This window comes from Mesoplodon bidens (assembly GCF_964165515.1).
Source record: "Mesoplodon bidens genome assembly, chromosome: 7".
NCBI lineage: Eukaryota > Metazoa > Chordata > Mammalia > Artiodactyla > Ziphiidae > Mesoplodon > Mesoplodon bidens.
In genome coordinates, this window is record NC_138164.1 from 79,577,951 (window position 1) to 79,594,851 (window position 16,901).

At 40.9% G+C, this 16,901-nt stretch overlaps 1 protein-coding gene across 2 annotated transcripts in view; it reads left to right on the plus strand.

Moving 5' to 3' along the window:
* The window catches only part of AMOTL1 (angiomotin like 1), a 103,607-nt gene that overhangs the window by 7,532 nt on the left and 79,174 nt on the right, over positions 1-16,901 (plus strand). The gene's annotated exons all lie outside the window — the stretch shown is intronic.

Here is a 16,901-nt window from a genome sequence, read left to right on the forward strand (position 1 = left end):
GGCTTTCCAAGCTGCGAGGTTTTGGAGGCTCATTGATGTGCAGTTGTAATGACCAGAGAAGAGCTCAGGGCTGGAAAAAAAGCTTGAGCAGATGCTGCACTGTTAAGAGAGTCCGCTTCCTCTCAGTGGAGAGTTAGAATTCCATGATTTTTTCCTCGCAGCTTAATCTGGCCCCCAGATTTTTTTTTCTTTTTTTTTTTTAAGTTCTAGACCTACACCTTCCATGTTAACCACTAGCCACATGTGGCCATCTAAATTAATGAAAATGAAATGAAACTAAACATTCAGGTCCTCAGTCATACTGGCCACGATTCAAGTGCCTAAGAGCCATGTTCATCATTACAGCAAGTTCCACTGGCCAGTGCTATTCTAGAGGGATGCTAGCCCTGTTTGTCTGAAGGCAGCATCATTGGGCTTCATATCGTGGGACCGGGGCATGTTTTTTTTTTGCGGTATGCGGGCCTCTCACTGTTGTGGCCTCTCCCGTTGCGGAGCACAGGCTCCGGACGCGCAGGCTCAGTGGCCATGGCTCATGGGCCCAGCCGCTCTGCGGCATGTGGGGTCTTCCCGGACCGGGGCACGAACCCGTGTCCCCTGCATCGGCAGGCGGACTGTCAACCACTGCACCACCAGGGGTGTCCCCGGGGCACGTTTTTGAGTGAGATGTACCACTCTTCCCTTGGAAGTCTGGTGTGACTGATGGGGAGAAAATACCACGGGGATACTGCCCTGTCAGCTTGAACCTCACTTTGCCACTTGGCAATTCGGAGGCTCATTTCGTTTGGAAGGTGGGTCAGCAAGGCATCTGGGCATGGAGTTCATCAAGTTAGCAGGCTGTTATCAAGGGGGGTGGTCTACTGTTTCTAGGGAATATTCGAGGCTTTAGTTCAGTTCATGGGATTCTTCCAGGAATCTGGTCCTTGAGAGAAACAAATGGAAATGTTAGGCTGGATTTAGCCCTGAGACCCCCTTCTCCTGGAGAGGATCCAGAGGCGGCCTGGACTCCTCCGCCTTGGGTCGGCTGCCCTGTTGAACCAGCCTTTGTCTGTGGGAGGCTGGGGGCTCACTCGTCTGGTTTGTGGCGCCGGTTTGGGCTTGCTCGGATGCCATTCCGCGCTGCGTCATCCTCACTGTTGCCTCCTTTGAAGGTGTTCTGTAAACTGTCAAGTTCCTTTCCTTACTCGCCCGCATCCAGTCAGTCACCAGGTCCTCGCAGTTGACCCCCAGGATGGTTCTTGCATATGTCCCCGCCCTTCTCGTGTCTCCACAACCCAACCAGCCACACTCCTCGTTACCTGGACTGTGGCAGCCATGTGACAGGTGTCCCCACTTAGCGATCTTACACCTCTTCTGATGAACTCTGTCCTCCCTCCCTCCCTCCCTCCTTCCCTCCCTCCACCCCTCTCAGGACAGGCAGATCAGGACAAGGATGACAGATGTCATGTCTTTCAGGCTCACTCTGCCTCCTCAGTGTGAGGTGGGGCGCACACACACCCTGTGGCCCTGTGCCCGGGAGGAAGGAGGCATCTCCCTTCCAGCTGCTGCTTCTCAGCTGTAAGGGCTGCTCCGGATGGCGTGGCCCAGGAACGGAACCCCTGAGAGCAGGCGTGAGGCAGGCCTTTCCCTTCCTTCCATGAGCTGTGCTCTGAAGGGCTCTGACCACCAAGTTTCTAGTGAGTGAGGCTTTCTATCTGGCAAGTCTGGGGAAAGGAGAGAATGTAAAATTCTCTAGTAAGGCCCTGTTTCCTGAGGGACGGGTCCCTAAAGTCACTGCAACTAGGTTGCTCATCCTGGTGATGTGGGAAAAGTTTGAAAGATGTGAGGGCAATTTGTTCACTCATATGAACTCTGTAATTTATAATCAATCCTCATTTTAGGAATGTTAGGTTTGTTTTCAGTATTGGATATTACAGGCAGTACTTTGTCTTTTACATACTTCTTTGCAAATGTACTAATATATATCTACTATAAATTCCTAGAATGATAACCATAGTATAAGTACATTTTGAATTTTAATAGATATTGCCAAGTTGCCATCCAGAGATTCTATTTTTTTTTTTTGCGGTACGCGGGCCTCTCACTGTTGCGGCCTCTCCCGTTGCGGAGCACAGGCTCCGGACGCACAGGCTCAGCGGCCATGGCTCATGGGCCCAGCCGCTCCGCGGCGTGTCGGATCTTCCCGGACCGGGGCACGAACCCGTGTCCCCTGCATCGGCAGGCGGACTCTCAACCACTGTGACACCAGGGAAGCTCTCTATTTTTTTTTCCATAAATTCTCCCCAATTAAATTTTGTTAAAATTTTACCATCTGATAGACAAAAGACTTATATTTTAAATTTTTATTTGTTTATTATGAGTGATATTTAGCATCGTTTAACATGTTTATAAACTATCTGTATCTGTTTTCCTGAAAACTTTCTATTTATGTTAAACTTTTGCTTATCCATTTATAAAATCTCCTCATACATTAAAGGTTGAGCCATTAATTGTCAAAAAAAAAAAAAAAAAGGATGTGAGGGCAGACAAGAGGGAGTGTCTGGGATCTTTTCTGAGGAATGGGGCAAGGAGGAGGAAGGATAGAAACAGAGACCAGGGAATGTGCTTTTTCAGATTTATGGAAACCCGTGGAGGCAGTGGATATTTCTTAGTGCATAGTAGTAAACTCACTGCAGAACACACGTAACCCCACTCTAGTTTCTGAAAGGAGAAATGGACTAATGTTCCTTTATCTGGAAGAGTAAAAGAAAATGTCTTCTGAAATCCCAATAGGCTTAAATGAAGACACCTGGGAAAGTACTGTAACCAGCACAAAACCATTTACGCAAACCTTGAAGATAATGGGGGTGTGAGGTTAGGAGCTGGAGGTTTGTAAAAGGACAGAATCCTGTCAGACTCACCCTTCCCCATGGTAGTGACTGGCCTGGTCGGTCCAAAATGCGTGGCAGCATGAAAAGTGGTGAATAAATTCACTTTAGCTAACTTTTAGATTTGCTCCTGTAAAATACTCATCCAGAAAAAGGAAAGAGTATGTCTGAAAACGTCTACTCCGAAATAGGGATTATCTTAGTCCTGAGTTTAGAGCTAAAATTTCCCAAAATTCTGAAGTTACTTACCTTCAACTTTCTCCAAAATAAATGCCAGGAATATGGAGTGGAAAAAAATGGAAAGAAATACAAATATTTATACTTTAATGGCATTTGTTAACTGACCAATATCACACTGTAGTTTAGGAACATAAAATGGGCTCTGTGTAATTAAGCTTGCTCATAAAGTGAACAGCTTTTTTTTTTTTTTTTTTTCCGGTACGCGGGCCTCTCACTGTTGTGGCCTCTCCCGTTCCGGAGCACGGGCCCTGGACGTGTAGGCTCAGCGGCCATGGCTCACTGGCCCAGCTGCTCCGCGGCATGTGGGATCTTCCTGGACCGGGGCACGAACCTGTGTCCCCTGCATCGACAGGTGGACTCTCAGCCACTGTGCCACCAGGGAAGCCCTGAACAGCTTTTGTAGGATTAAATTTAGTAGTTAGGCAGCAATCACAAATATTCTAATTGAATCTACTCTGAATTAGTTTCAACTTCTCTTAAGGATGGTACATGTTGAACATTTGGGGAGCATGACATTTCTTATTTGGGGACAGAATATAAATTAGGCAAAATTTTGGATACAGAAGCTCTCACTGCTCAATAAAAATCTGTTGACTTACTAACTCTGGACTGTGCACGTCAATACTGAGGTGGAGAGTTTGGTGAGGATACAGTAAAAGGATATAGTTCCTCCATTTGACATTTGAGGGTCTCTCACGTGCGTGGAACTGAACTCGGTGTGGGGTGTATGTCCTTTGCACCTATGGAATTTATATTCTAAAAGGAATGTAATGTTAGAAAACAGAAGGCAGATGAACTGGTTTATTCCACTCTGAGAAACGAAGGCCAAGAAACGATTAATAACTGCCTTTCAAGTATTCTGTCTTCACTGTGGACTGCGTAAGAGGAAATGTGTTGAAATGACAGATATCGTGACTTCTAGAAGCATGGAAGAGTTCCCTGCCAGAGAGCTTGGGAGGGTATGGAGGACACAGATGCAACCAGGGAATTACTAGATGTGTGAGTGTGACTTAGTGGAGGACACTCAGTAGAGATGATGGAAGGTGGGCCTAATGGGCCAGTTGTGATGTGTTCATCTGTGGAGCTGAATGGTTAAGACTCCAGAACTGCAAACGTGGAGTCACTTCCCACCGGTGCCACTCACTGTCTTTGTCACCTTGGGCAAATTACTTAACCTCTCTGTTAAGTAGTTTCCTCATATGTTAAATAGGGATAATAGTAACACCTACCTAAAAAGATCATTGTAAGAATTTATGTGTATTATGTGAGTTAAAATATGTAAAGTGCTAGGAACAATATCTGACACATTTAAAAGAGTCATGTGTTAGTTATCACCCATGTTCCATTGCTGTGCAACAAATTGCCTCATCCTACTGGCTTCAAACACTCATTTATTCTGCTTCCAGATTCTGTGGGTCTGGACTTCAGACGGGGATGAGATGGTTTGTTTCTGCTCCAATGTGCTGGGAGGAGGCTGGGGGTGACTGGATGGTTTGGGATTGGGTTATCTGGAGGCTCCTTCATTCACCTGTCTGGCATCAGGGCTGGGATGCACTTGAAGGCTAGGTCTGCAGACTGGAGCTCCTGCAAGTGGCCTTTCCTCACAGCACCAAGCTAGTCAGAATTCTCACGTGGTGGCTCAGAGCTCCAGATGTGAGTATCCCAGCAAACAAGAAAGAAACTGCCCTGCCTTTTATGGTCTGATCTTGGAAGTCACCTAGGGTCACTTCTGTCGTTCTTTATTGGGCATTGCACTTAAAAGCTTGCCAAAATCCAAGGGAAGAGGAGTTCATCTTTCTACAGGAGTGTCAAGGAATTTGCAGACGTGTATTAAACTGCTAAAGTCATCATAAGAATCATGTCGCCAATATTAAGATGAAGTATTAACAGTTGAGCACACAGTAAATCCTCAGCATTTGGACCACCTAGAGAATGTATTGTTCTGAAGATGTGAATTTTCTGTGTAGTTAAAGGTAAATGTGGCAGTTTTTCTGCAAGATTGATTCCCACCCCAACTCCGCCCCTCCACGCCCTCAGCTCTTGCCTTATGTAACTTTTTCTTGATGGTTCAGAATCATCATTATAAACACCAATTAACGTGATGTGTTGTTTGAATTGAGGGTGGGGGGAGAAGGGTATATAAATAATAGAAATATTTGCTGACAGTGATTCTCATTTTTTAAATATAAGCACCACAGTTACCTTCCAAGAGGATGCTTTTCTACCCATTGTTGAAATGGGATAGTAACTAAAATAGGTAGTAACTGAAGGTGCAAAATGATGATAGAATCAGTGTAAAAATTCACATACATGTTCTATGTGCAAGAGGTACTGGGTGATACACTTGAAAGCCCTATGCTGATGACGTTTCCCATTTCTTAAAGATTTGGACTGTGAGAGCCCTGGACACTTGCTAGGTGGAAGTTGATCAGCATCCACAGAACAGACCAGAGTCATCAGCACTGCAGAGCAGTTCAGTGATAGAATATGCTCTGGATTGAGTTCTGAAAAAGTCATCTTGTTTAAAAAAGTGTTCGAATTGGCAGACTTCTTTTCATTGGCTGTATGTAACTTTCTAATGCCCTCGACTTAACTTGCAGCCTTAAAGACCTCCATGGCCTTTTACTTCAGCTCTTTTTCACTAAGAACTGCTCTTAGAGGAATCATCCAAAGATAGCTCAGAACCTTCACATAAATCAGCTGCTTTCTGAGTCTGATAGGGTGGCTAAATCAGTATTGTCCTGGTCTTTTATTTTTGCTTTTTAAAAATTTCTTTCCTCTTTCTTTTTTCCTGCCCTCCCCCTTTAAAAAATCATAATCATATTTTAAGTCATACTTTAAAAATCATGATCCTTGGTTTTTCATTTTTGGTCTCCCTGGAGAAAGTGACAGCCAGTCTGAGAACTAGAAGTGGGTAGGAACAGTGCAGGTCTTAGACCTGAAGAATGCCATTTGTTGAAAAGGGACATGGAGCCCTGGAGGACTGGCAGGAAGCTCAGGTGGCTGGCATCGTGACCGACAAGGACCAGATCAGATTCAGTAGGTTCTCCCAGATGAGGGAGGGGAGCCATTGGTAAACCACCAGGTGGGGCATGTGTCAGGGAGTCGTATGAGACGTTCTATGGCGACAGCACGGGTTATGTCTACATTCACCTTTCAATTTTCTCTTTGATTTGAGTGAGTTGTTCTATCTGGGAAGACCAGTGGAAAATTAGTGCTAGTTATACATCATTGTTTGCAAAATCTGCCTTATTTCATCATATAGAAAAAGGATTTAGGAATCTGTGATCTGTTGTTTGCTCATCCATTTAAGAAGTTAAGAAGAAAACAACCCTCAGGCTCTTAATTCTGGTTATCACCTAGAAATCTCCACTGAACTAAACTCAAGCCTCATCAATATAGCAGTGAAATCTGCTCACATTGATGACGTTTGTGTTGATTCAGACCTGAGATTCAGATCTCCAGAAATGTTACATTATGTTCAGGTCATATTGATTCAGGCATTTTTTTCAGAGAAATTATTGTAAATCAGTTTTGAAACCCTTGACTTGGAGGAATTAGTCAGTTACTTGTTGCACTGGGCATTAGAGGAAATGTTCTAGTGGGTCTTTGTAGTCAACTGATACGTTATACATCTTGAAGCGAGGTCAGCCATTTTTATTCTTTGATTTTTCATTTTATTGACCAGTTATAAGACTTACTGCTTGGGGATGAAAATAGGCTTTTAGTTGCCACCTGTGTTATGATCCTGAAGGACTAGGCTTTCAGGATCATAGGTAGTAAAGGGTCAGTTTTTTCCTCCATTGACAGTGAAAGGGATGGACTCACTGCAGGAGACGCAGAGAAGAGATTTGGAGTTCACACCTTGACCTCCATCCTGTTATACCACCGGTGGATTGAAAGAAAAGTCATGGAACACAGGTGCCAAGGAGAGGAGGGTTTTTAAAATTATTTGCAATTCTCAACACAAAGGACAAATCTGCCTCTCCACCCCCCGCCCCCCCGGATCCAAATAACTACTCTATTGTCCTTCTGTCTGAAGGTGGAGCCTCTGGAGCAGCTGAGGGTGTTCAGGTTAGCTTCTGGTTCCTAACACCTTCTCCAGGTCCACCTAGGCTCCTGTGTGCCAGGGTGGCCAGACAGGTTAGGAGTTTTGGAGAGCTTTTGGATGACACCATGTATTCTTTTATTTTGGTTTTTGATAGTAGGACCACAACATTATGCTTATTTTCTGAGGAATTGTGTGTTGTAAGATGTCCCTTATTCCAAATTCTTGGAAAATTGAAAATGTAATTTTAGTCTTGTTTGTCAGTCAGCTGAATAGTCTGACCTAAAACACTCTAAAAGCCTTCATCTCTGGTTTGCTTGAGCATCTTGCTGCTGTTCCTAAAAAGCTCACTGATTGGATCCTCTCTCGAAAGTGAAGTTTACGGCGATGATTCTTTCTTTTGTAGTTTGGCTTTTATTTTATTTTTTAATTAAAAAATTTTATATTCTTTTCCATTATGGTTTATTACAGGATAGTGACTATAGTTCCCTGTGCTATACAGTAGGACCTTGTTGTTTGTCCATTCTATGTATAATAGTTTGCATCTGCTAATCCCAAACTCCCACTCCAGCCTTCCCCCATCTCCCCCTTGGCAACCACAAGTCTGTTCTCTATGTCCGTGAGTCTGTTTCTGTTTCGTAAATAAGTTCATTTGTGTCATATTTAATTCCACACATAAGTGATATCATATGGTATTTGTCTTTCTCTTTCTGATTTACTTCACTTAGTATGATAATCTCTAGGTCCATCCAACAGCCTTGATTCTTGTTCCATTTCCCCATTCTCATAAAAAGAAGCTAAAATGTATTGAGCACTTACTGTGTGCTGGAACATTGCTCATAGCCCTTGCCATTGTCTCAGTTAAGCTTTGTAACAGTCCTATGTAGTAGGTCCTGTTATCCCCATTTCTTGGTAAGGTAATGGGAACCAAGAAGTTAACTCATTTGCTCCAGTTCACATAGCTAATAAATGGTAGAGCCTGGATTCTTACATTGTTTAAGAAACAAATTTGTCAAGACAGAGCAAAAAGCATGACACATCCTTCCTTTCCGTTCAGTGGGTATTTTCTCCTTTGTTGTTTTTATTCTTTAAATTTTTCTAATACTCAAGCCTTTTGGCTTGACAGCATCATTTTTTCTCTTCAGTCATCATGTCTTAACATCCTTCCCTTTGTCCAAAGATTGCCTGACTTCCTGCCAGGCAAGTTATTACATTTTCTTTTCTCCCCACCTCCTAATAGCAATCTCACGGAGGCTTTTTGCCAATCAAATGTCAGTGTTGATTTTTATTCCCTTTTATAAGAATTCCTCAAGGGCAAAGAAGATGCATTCCTATGCAGGTGTTTTCTAGAGGGGCTGCTCTCTCTCTTCAGATGCATTTTCTGTAATCAACAGGATCGTTCTTCTGACAGAGTTCAAGCAGCGCTTTGCATCAAAGGGCCTCTGTACGTCTTCTCTGTATGTCTCACCAGCTTTTGGGGGCTGTGGGCATCTTCCTTTGCCTGGGCAGAGAGGTAAATCATTTTCAAGTATGACTGGTTTGCAACCTTTTTCATCTTAAAATTCTCCTTAAGTTTCATATTTTTTTGCTGGAAAAGGCTATAGAACATAGAACAGTGTTTCTCAGAGTGTGGCTTGTGGAACCCTGGGGGCTTCTGAGACCTAAAAGTTAGCTTCTTAATAATACTAAGACATGCGCCTTTTTCACTGTATTGGCATTTGTACTGATGGTCCAAAAGCAAAAGTGGGTAAAACTGCAGGTGGGTCCACATGAATCAAGGCAGTGGCCCCCGACTGTCCTAGAAGTCAGGCTGCTTCTCACCAGCACACAATATAAAAAGCCCGTTTCACTTAAGAATGTTCTTGTTGAAGCAGTACAAATGATCAATTCTGTTAAATCTCCAACCTCAAGTACATCTGTTTAGTGTCTTGTGTGATGAAGTGGGAAGTACACATAAAGTGCTGCTGCAGCAAACTGAGGAGGAGCCCTTGTGTGACAAGCACTTGAATCGTGACCTTAATAGCAGCTTTTCTCAGTTTTAGTTGAAAGAACAATTGACAAACGATGGTTATTCTGAGTTAGATATTTGATAGCTGTTTTCTCAAAAGTGAATAAAGGGTGACTGTTATGTCAAGAAAATCAATGGACAGTATTTGTTACCAATGATAAAACTCAAGTTTTCAAGTGAAAATTAGAATCTTGGAAAACTTGGATTTGCCACCATGAGCTTGACAACTTCCTAATACGTAAAAGCCTTTTTGATGGTTGCGATCTGTGTTGTCGTAACAAATGTGATTTTGTCAATTTTGTCGATATTGCTTACTTGATATATTTCCATGTATGGAAGATTTTGCATAGTTCGGTGAACCATTATTTTCCCAATGACCAATGTATTATGTTAGGAAATCCTGCACTGGTAAAGAAAAGTCCCTTCAAAGTGAAAGATGGACCAGTAGACTTTAACGTAATAGAATATAGAGGAATACCCAAGAAAAGGTTTGTTTTTAAATTTACTGATTTTTTTATTGGAGTATAGTTGATTTATAATGTTTTGTTAGTTTCAGGTGTATAGCAAAGTGATTCAGTTGTATGTATATATATTATATATATGTGTATATATAATATATATATATTCTTTTTCAGATTCTTTTCCCATATAGGTTATTACAAGATATTGAATATAGTTCCCTGTGCTGTACAGTAAGTCCTTGTTGTTTATCTGTTTTATATATAGTAGTGTGTATATGCTACTCCCAATCTCCTAATTTATCCCTCCCCTCCACCTTCCCTCTTTGGTAACCATAAGTTTGTTTTCTATGTCTGTGAGTCTGTTTCTGTTTTGTAAATAAGTTCATTCATATCACTTTTTTTAGATTCTACAATAAGTGTTATCAGATGATATTTGTCTTTCTCTGTGTGACTTACTTCATTTAGTATGACTTACTTCTAGGTCCATCCATGTTGCTACAAAGGGCATCATTTCATTCTTTTTTATGGCTGAGTAATACTCCATTGTATATGTATACCACATTTCTTTATCCATTCATCTGTTGATGGACATTTAGGTTGCTTCCACGTCTTGGCGATTGGAAATAGTGCTGCAGTGAACACTGGGGTGCATGTATCTTTTCAAATTATGGTTTTCTCCAGATATATGCCCAGGAGTGGGATTGCTGGATCATATGGTAGCTCTATTTTTAGTTTATTAAGGAACCTCCATACTGTCCTCTATATTGGCTGTACCAATTTACATTCCCATCAACAATGTAGGAGGGTTCCCTTTTCTCCACACCCTCTCCAGCATTTACTGTTTGTAGATTTTTTGATGATGGCCATTCTGACCAGTGTGAGGTGATACCTCATTGTAGTTTTGATTTGCATTTCTCTAATAAATAGTGATGATGAGCATCTTTTCATGTGCTTTTTGGTCATCCTTATGTCTTCTTTGTAGAAATGTCTATTTGTATCTTCTGCCCATTTCTTGATTGGGTTTTTTGTTGTTTTGATATTGAGCTGCATGAGCTGTTTGTATATTTTGGAGATTAATCCCTTGTTGGTTGCTTCGTTTGCAAATATTTTCTCCCATTCTGTGGGATATCTTTTAGTTTTGTTTATGGTTTGCTTTGCCGAGCAAAAGCTTTTAAGTTTAATTAGGTCCCATTTGTTTATTTTTGTGTGACCCAGAGCATGACATTCCTGCTTTTTGTTTAGGAAAAAAGGAGATAGTGAAACCTAATTCTCAGAGATGTGAGAATTATCTGAGATAATGTTTGTGTATCATGTCGTGCTCAGTAATGTTGCTTTCTTTGCCTTCCTTCCCTATAATTAGATAGCTGCTTGTTTTACATGACTTGCTGGCATAGTTGGCCCTGTGATTTCTCAGTTTCAGATTTAGAAGTATTTATCATATAATATGGTAGGCAGTTTCCCAGGCGTTTTCTCATCATGTTGAATTAGATGTATTTTTTTGTATGATCACTTTTTTATTGTATCTTTATAACAATATTTTAGATGTAGCTGAAATAGTCATATTCCCTTACCAGTCATTTGGGTTAGCTATTATGAAATATAGGGCACTAAAACTATTGACTTCAAATCTGAATTTATTAAAAAGTAACACATTTATGCAAAGGATTTTTCACTTCAAAGGAGTCAATGCAGATTGGTTGGCTGGTTGGTTTTAGGAAAAGTTCTCTCCTTTAATTGTTCATCATTGTTTGGATTCTTCAGATCTAACATGTTTTGGCTTAAAATGTGATCGATTTATAAAGTTTCAGTTTACCACAACTTTTCAGTTCATGTGTTGTATAAGATCTTATATGGCAGAGAAGTACAAGCTTCCCAAACCTGACTCTTCATTCAAATCAACTGTGAAGCATAGCCCAAAACTTCCTTTCTGGTCCGTACTTGTGGAGATCCCGATGTTACAGGTCTGACATTGGGGCTTGGAGGTGACATTTTAACATGTTCCATGAGTAACTTTGACACACCACAGGTTTAGGATTCACTGTTAAAGTGGAGATGCCATCATGAAAGTAATATGTGGCCAAATGGAAGGGATGGGAAGGTTGGTTTCATCAACTGCCTTGGTGTTCTGGTGATTGGCAGGTGGTGTGCTCTTATTACTCTAAGCTCTTATAAGAAATAACACAAATCTGCCTCATATATACTGGCATTTATGCAGGCATGTATGGAGGGAAGGAAGCTTTCCCAGAGCCTTTCTTTCCCCATTATCCACAAGCAAGGACATTTCATTAAAACTCCTCTAATATTAATATAAGAAATTAGGCAGGAAAAGAGGACTTAGAATTAAGTGTGCATTGCAGTCCCGCTCCTGGGTATATATCTGAAAAAACCAAAAATACTAATTCAAAAAGATACATGCACCCCAGTGTTCGTAGCAGCATTATTTACAATTGCCAAGATATGGAAGCAACCTCAGTGTCCATCAACAGGTGAGTGGGTAAAGAAGGTGTGGTAAATATGCATCTACAGACGCATACAATGGAATACTACCCAGCCATAAAAAAGAGTGAAATTTTGCCATTCGCAGCAACATGGATGGACTTGGAGGGTATTACGCTAAGTGAAATAAGTCAGACAATGACAAACACTGTATGATATTGCTTACATATGGAATCTAAAAAATACAACAAACTAGTGAATATAACATAAAAGAAGCAGACTCAACAGATAGAGAGAACAAACTAGTGGTTACCGGTGGGGCGGGGGCAGGGGGGAGGGGCAATATAGGGGTAGGGGATTAAGAGGTACAAACTATTAGGTATAAAATAAGGTGCAAGGTTATATTGTACAACACCTGGAATATAGCCAATATTTTATAATAACTATAAATGAAGTATAACCTTTACAAATTGTGAATCACTATATTGTATACCTATAACTTATATAATATTTTCCATAAACTATACTTCAATTAAAAAAATTAAGTGTGCATGACTGGGGGATCTTTGGAAGGCAGAATAGCATAGTAAAAAGAGCTTTGCTGTTGGAAGGGCTTAGGAGCTGTGCTGCTGGCTAGTGTTGTGACTCTGGACGTGACTTTGCCACCGTGAGTCTGGTATCCCTGTCTGTACAATGGGAATAGGGTGATAATTAAATACAATAATTTTTATATCATCCCTGCACTTAATAGGCCCTCAGTAAACGGTAGCTCCTGCTATTATTGATTATACTCTTCTTACTAAAGGGATGTTTAATTTCTTGGGGAATATTGGTTGCTTTAAATTATGTAGCTCATCCGTGAGCCAATACTGACTCATGAGGTGGGCGGGGTGATAAGAAGAAATGTACTTGCCTCTCCAGAGTCCCAGTCCCTGTGAAACGCTGCAGCCTGGCAGACCTCTCAGTGTCACTAAGCTGCAACAGCACGCTCTCTTAGGATCCGGAAGGCTGGAGGGTCCTAAGATCCTCGCGTCTGAACTGTTCCTCTCTCTGCAGTGTGGGTGAGAGGGAGCTTTGAGGAGCACAGCTGTGCATTCGTGTTGTCACTTTAAGTCTTGGGGTTTATTTTAAGGCTCTTCATCCTGTTTGTTTTCCTTTGTTCCCCAAACATTAAGTACTTACTGTCTGCAAACAGTGATAGAAACACGTTTGAGCAATGGAGCTTACCTGCTGGTGTTAATTTTTTTTCCTCACTGGGAACAAAATGTGAGCCAGGGCGCCTGAAAGAATGCCTTTGTGGTCCTGAGATAAGTATAAACACATAGGGTATGTTTAAAGATTATTTAAGTTTGAGTTATTAAATTAATATAGGGCTTATTCATTAAAACTGATCCGAGTCAATAAGTTCTATAGTTCTATTCTACAGCATAGCGCCTAGAGCTAACAATACTGTATTGTATACTGAAAATTTGCTAAGAGGATAGATTAAGATCTTAGCGCGCACACACACACACACACACACACACACACACACACATACAAATAATAGAGGGGGCGGGAGAAAACTTTGGGACGTGATGGATATGTCTGTGACCTTGATGGTGGTGATGGTTTTACGGTGTATGCTTATCCCCAAACTCATCGATCTGTATACATTACACATGTACAGCTTTTTATGTGTTCATCATACCTTAATACAGTAGTTTAAAAGAAAGAACTTACCTGAGGAAAGGAATCTCTGAAGTCCAGGTGCTTTTAGTTTTAGCTAAGTTAAACACCAAATGCATCAACATGAAATGTGAATTGTGACATTGTGTGTTCTTGAGTCAAGATATTTATGTAGCCTTTGGATGTGATAGTAAAACCCAAGTTTACGAACCGATTCCCTCTGGGTAGATATAGGGTCCTTTTACCATGGGCGCTCTCACTGTACACTCCCTGTGACTCTGGCTGGTGGGACTGCAATGACTCCTTTTATTTATTTATCTTTTTAGCGGTGCATGAGTGGATACCCTTAGAGGTCTCCTGACTGCACCAGCTCTCAGACATGTGAGGAAGCAGAAAGCAAGGGTTGTATTTAGCACACAGTCCCAGGGCTCTGGGACCTGCTGTGGGTGTTGAGTGGGACCAAAGAGCCCCTTTCTCTAAATGTGAATTTGTGTTTAAGCGACAAAATCCCTGTGATGTTGTTACCTCTAACATGTACAAAGCCCCTGCGGGATTTGGATCACAGCATCCTTGTAATTAACCTGTTTTAGCACTAGGTGGCTTGCTCCCTTTTTTTTTCCCCCACTAGCTTTTATCAAGCCTTAGTCTCCTGAGTAGATTGAAAGAGACACCTCGCCTTTGAGTTAAGCTCTGTAGAATTAAGAATATGTTTGTAATTGTTATTTTTAAATGTAGCTTAATTCCATTAATGTGTATTTATTGAGTGACCATTATGTGCTAGGAACTGCGAGGGACTGTGAACATATGCAGATGGGTCATTGATTCAATAAGTATGTACTGAGCACTTACTTTGATCTTATTCCTGCTGTAAACTGGAGATACAAGAGGTGAATAAGGCAAGATCCTTGCTGTTAATCAACTTATAAGTTAATGGGGAGAGAAAAAAACTAAAAAAATTAAATACACAGGCAATGTAATATATTGCGGCATAAATATACATGAAATGTGATGGGAATGCAGGTGAGTGGCATATACAAAATTGGGGGAGGAGGGGTAGATGACTTCCTGGAGGAAGTGGCACTAGAGGAGGGCTTCCAGAGACATTTGGATAGTCAGGGTATATATTTTAGCATTTAGTGTGTGCCGAAGTAAGAGTTTCCTTGATCCGTATAGGGAGAAAGGCCCTCCAGATGGAGGAAACTTTGGGGGAACTGCAAGTATTTCTCTAGGTTTTGTGCAAAGGATATTTGGGGCAATAGACATGAGTTGCTATAATTCAAGGCAGGTTGTGCTAAGTCATGTAGTACTTACCATACAGTGCTGTGTTCTTAGAATAGGGGTCAGAACAATTAAAATTTTTTGTAAAGTAAGTCTCTGTATCTATAAGAAGTTCTTTTTTAAAAAAATTTTATTGAAGTATAGTTGATCTACAATGTTGTCTTAGTTTCAGGTGTACAGCAAAGTGATTCAGTTATACATAAATGTATATATTATTTCTTTACATTCTCTCCCATTATAGATTATTACAAGATATTGAGTACAGTTCCCTGTGCTATACAGTTGGTCCTTGTTGTTTATCTATTTTATATATAGTAGTATATATATTTTAATCCCAAACTCATAATTTATCCCTCCCCTACTCCCTTTGGTAACTGTAAGTTTGTTTTTTATGTCTGTGAGTCTATTTCTGTTTTGTAAATAAGTTCATATGTATAATTTTTTCTAGATTCCACATATAGACCTATGACATATGCCTATCAGAAGTGCTTGATTGTAAGCAGTGCAAAGTAACTTTGGCTAACTTAAGCAAAAGAAGAATTTATTGGAAGTACATTGGGCAGCTCACATATTAATGGGAAGGCTCAGAAAATGAGCAGGAACCTAGGTGAAGATATACTGGCGACTCGGGCAGGGGTAGGCTACTTGTCTTGTGATGATGGTGGCTACCGTGGATACCACTGTTGCTCCTGGACTCCTGGGGGTACTGTTACCACAGATACTTTATCAGCATCCTTTGTTTTTGTGTCATTTCCTCAAGATTCAAAGTCCTTGGTTGGAGTATCAGTTGACTGGGCCTCGGTCCTCCTAACTGCTAGAACAGGGAGGGGACCTTTTGGCTTCTGTAACGGGAGGTAGACCCAGCTTCCAAGGCTCACACAGTGAGTTCAGGGTTCTCCAACACTATTAGTATTTAATTAGAGGTGATTGACTATCAGGGATATGATAGGTAGTAGTTGAAAGTTGAACCACCTAATTCTAAATTATTTTGCATTTCTGTAGTGTTATGAAAATAATGTACTAGTGCTTTTATTTATTTATTTTTATTAAAGTACAATTGATTTACAATGTTGTGTTAGTTTTTGGTGTACATCAGTGATTCAGTTATACATACATGTATGTATATATTCTTTTTCATATTCTTTTCTATTATGGTTTATTATAGGATATTGAATATAGTTCCCTGTACTATACAGTAGGACCTCATTGTTTATCTGTTTTATATATAGTAGCGTGTATCTGATAATCCCAAACTCTTAATTTATCCCTCCCCCACCCCCTTTCTTAGTTTAGATGTCATATGGTATTTGCCTTTCTCTTTCTGACTTCATTTAGTATGATAATCTCTAGGTCCACCCATGTTGCTGCAAATGGCATTATTTCATTCCTTTTTATGGCTGAGTAGTATTCCATTGTATATATGTACCACATCTTCTTTATCCACTCATCTGTTGATGGACAGTTACGTTGCTTCCATGTCTTGGCTATTGGAAGTAGTGTTGCTACGAGCATTGGGGTGCTTGTATCTTTTCGAATTAGAGTTTTCTCTGGATATATGCCCAGGAGTGGGATTGGTGGATCATACGATAACTCTATAGGCTTTTAAAACTAAATACTGGATTCTGGGTCTGCAGATACAGCTTCATTCTCCTCCTTACCCATACCCAAGCACCAATGAAGTCTCCATTGCTTAAAGAGACCAAACACTTTGGTGACTCAGCCCCTATGCTTCACCTTTACCTTTTTGGGCTCATCTTTCCTCACTAGCACCCTCTCTTCACCCTGAAGCAGATTAACATCCTCCTCCTTTTTTCCACTTCAGCTCCGGAGTCTCTTTCTCCTTGTCGTTTTAGCTCTGAATCACCTCTGTCAATCATCAGGTAGTAACGAATTACTCC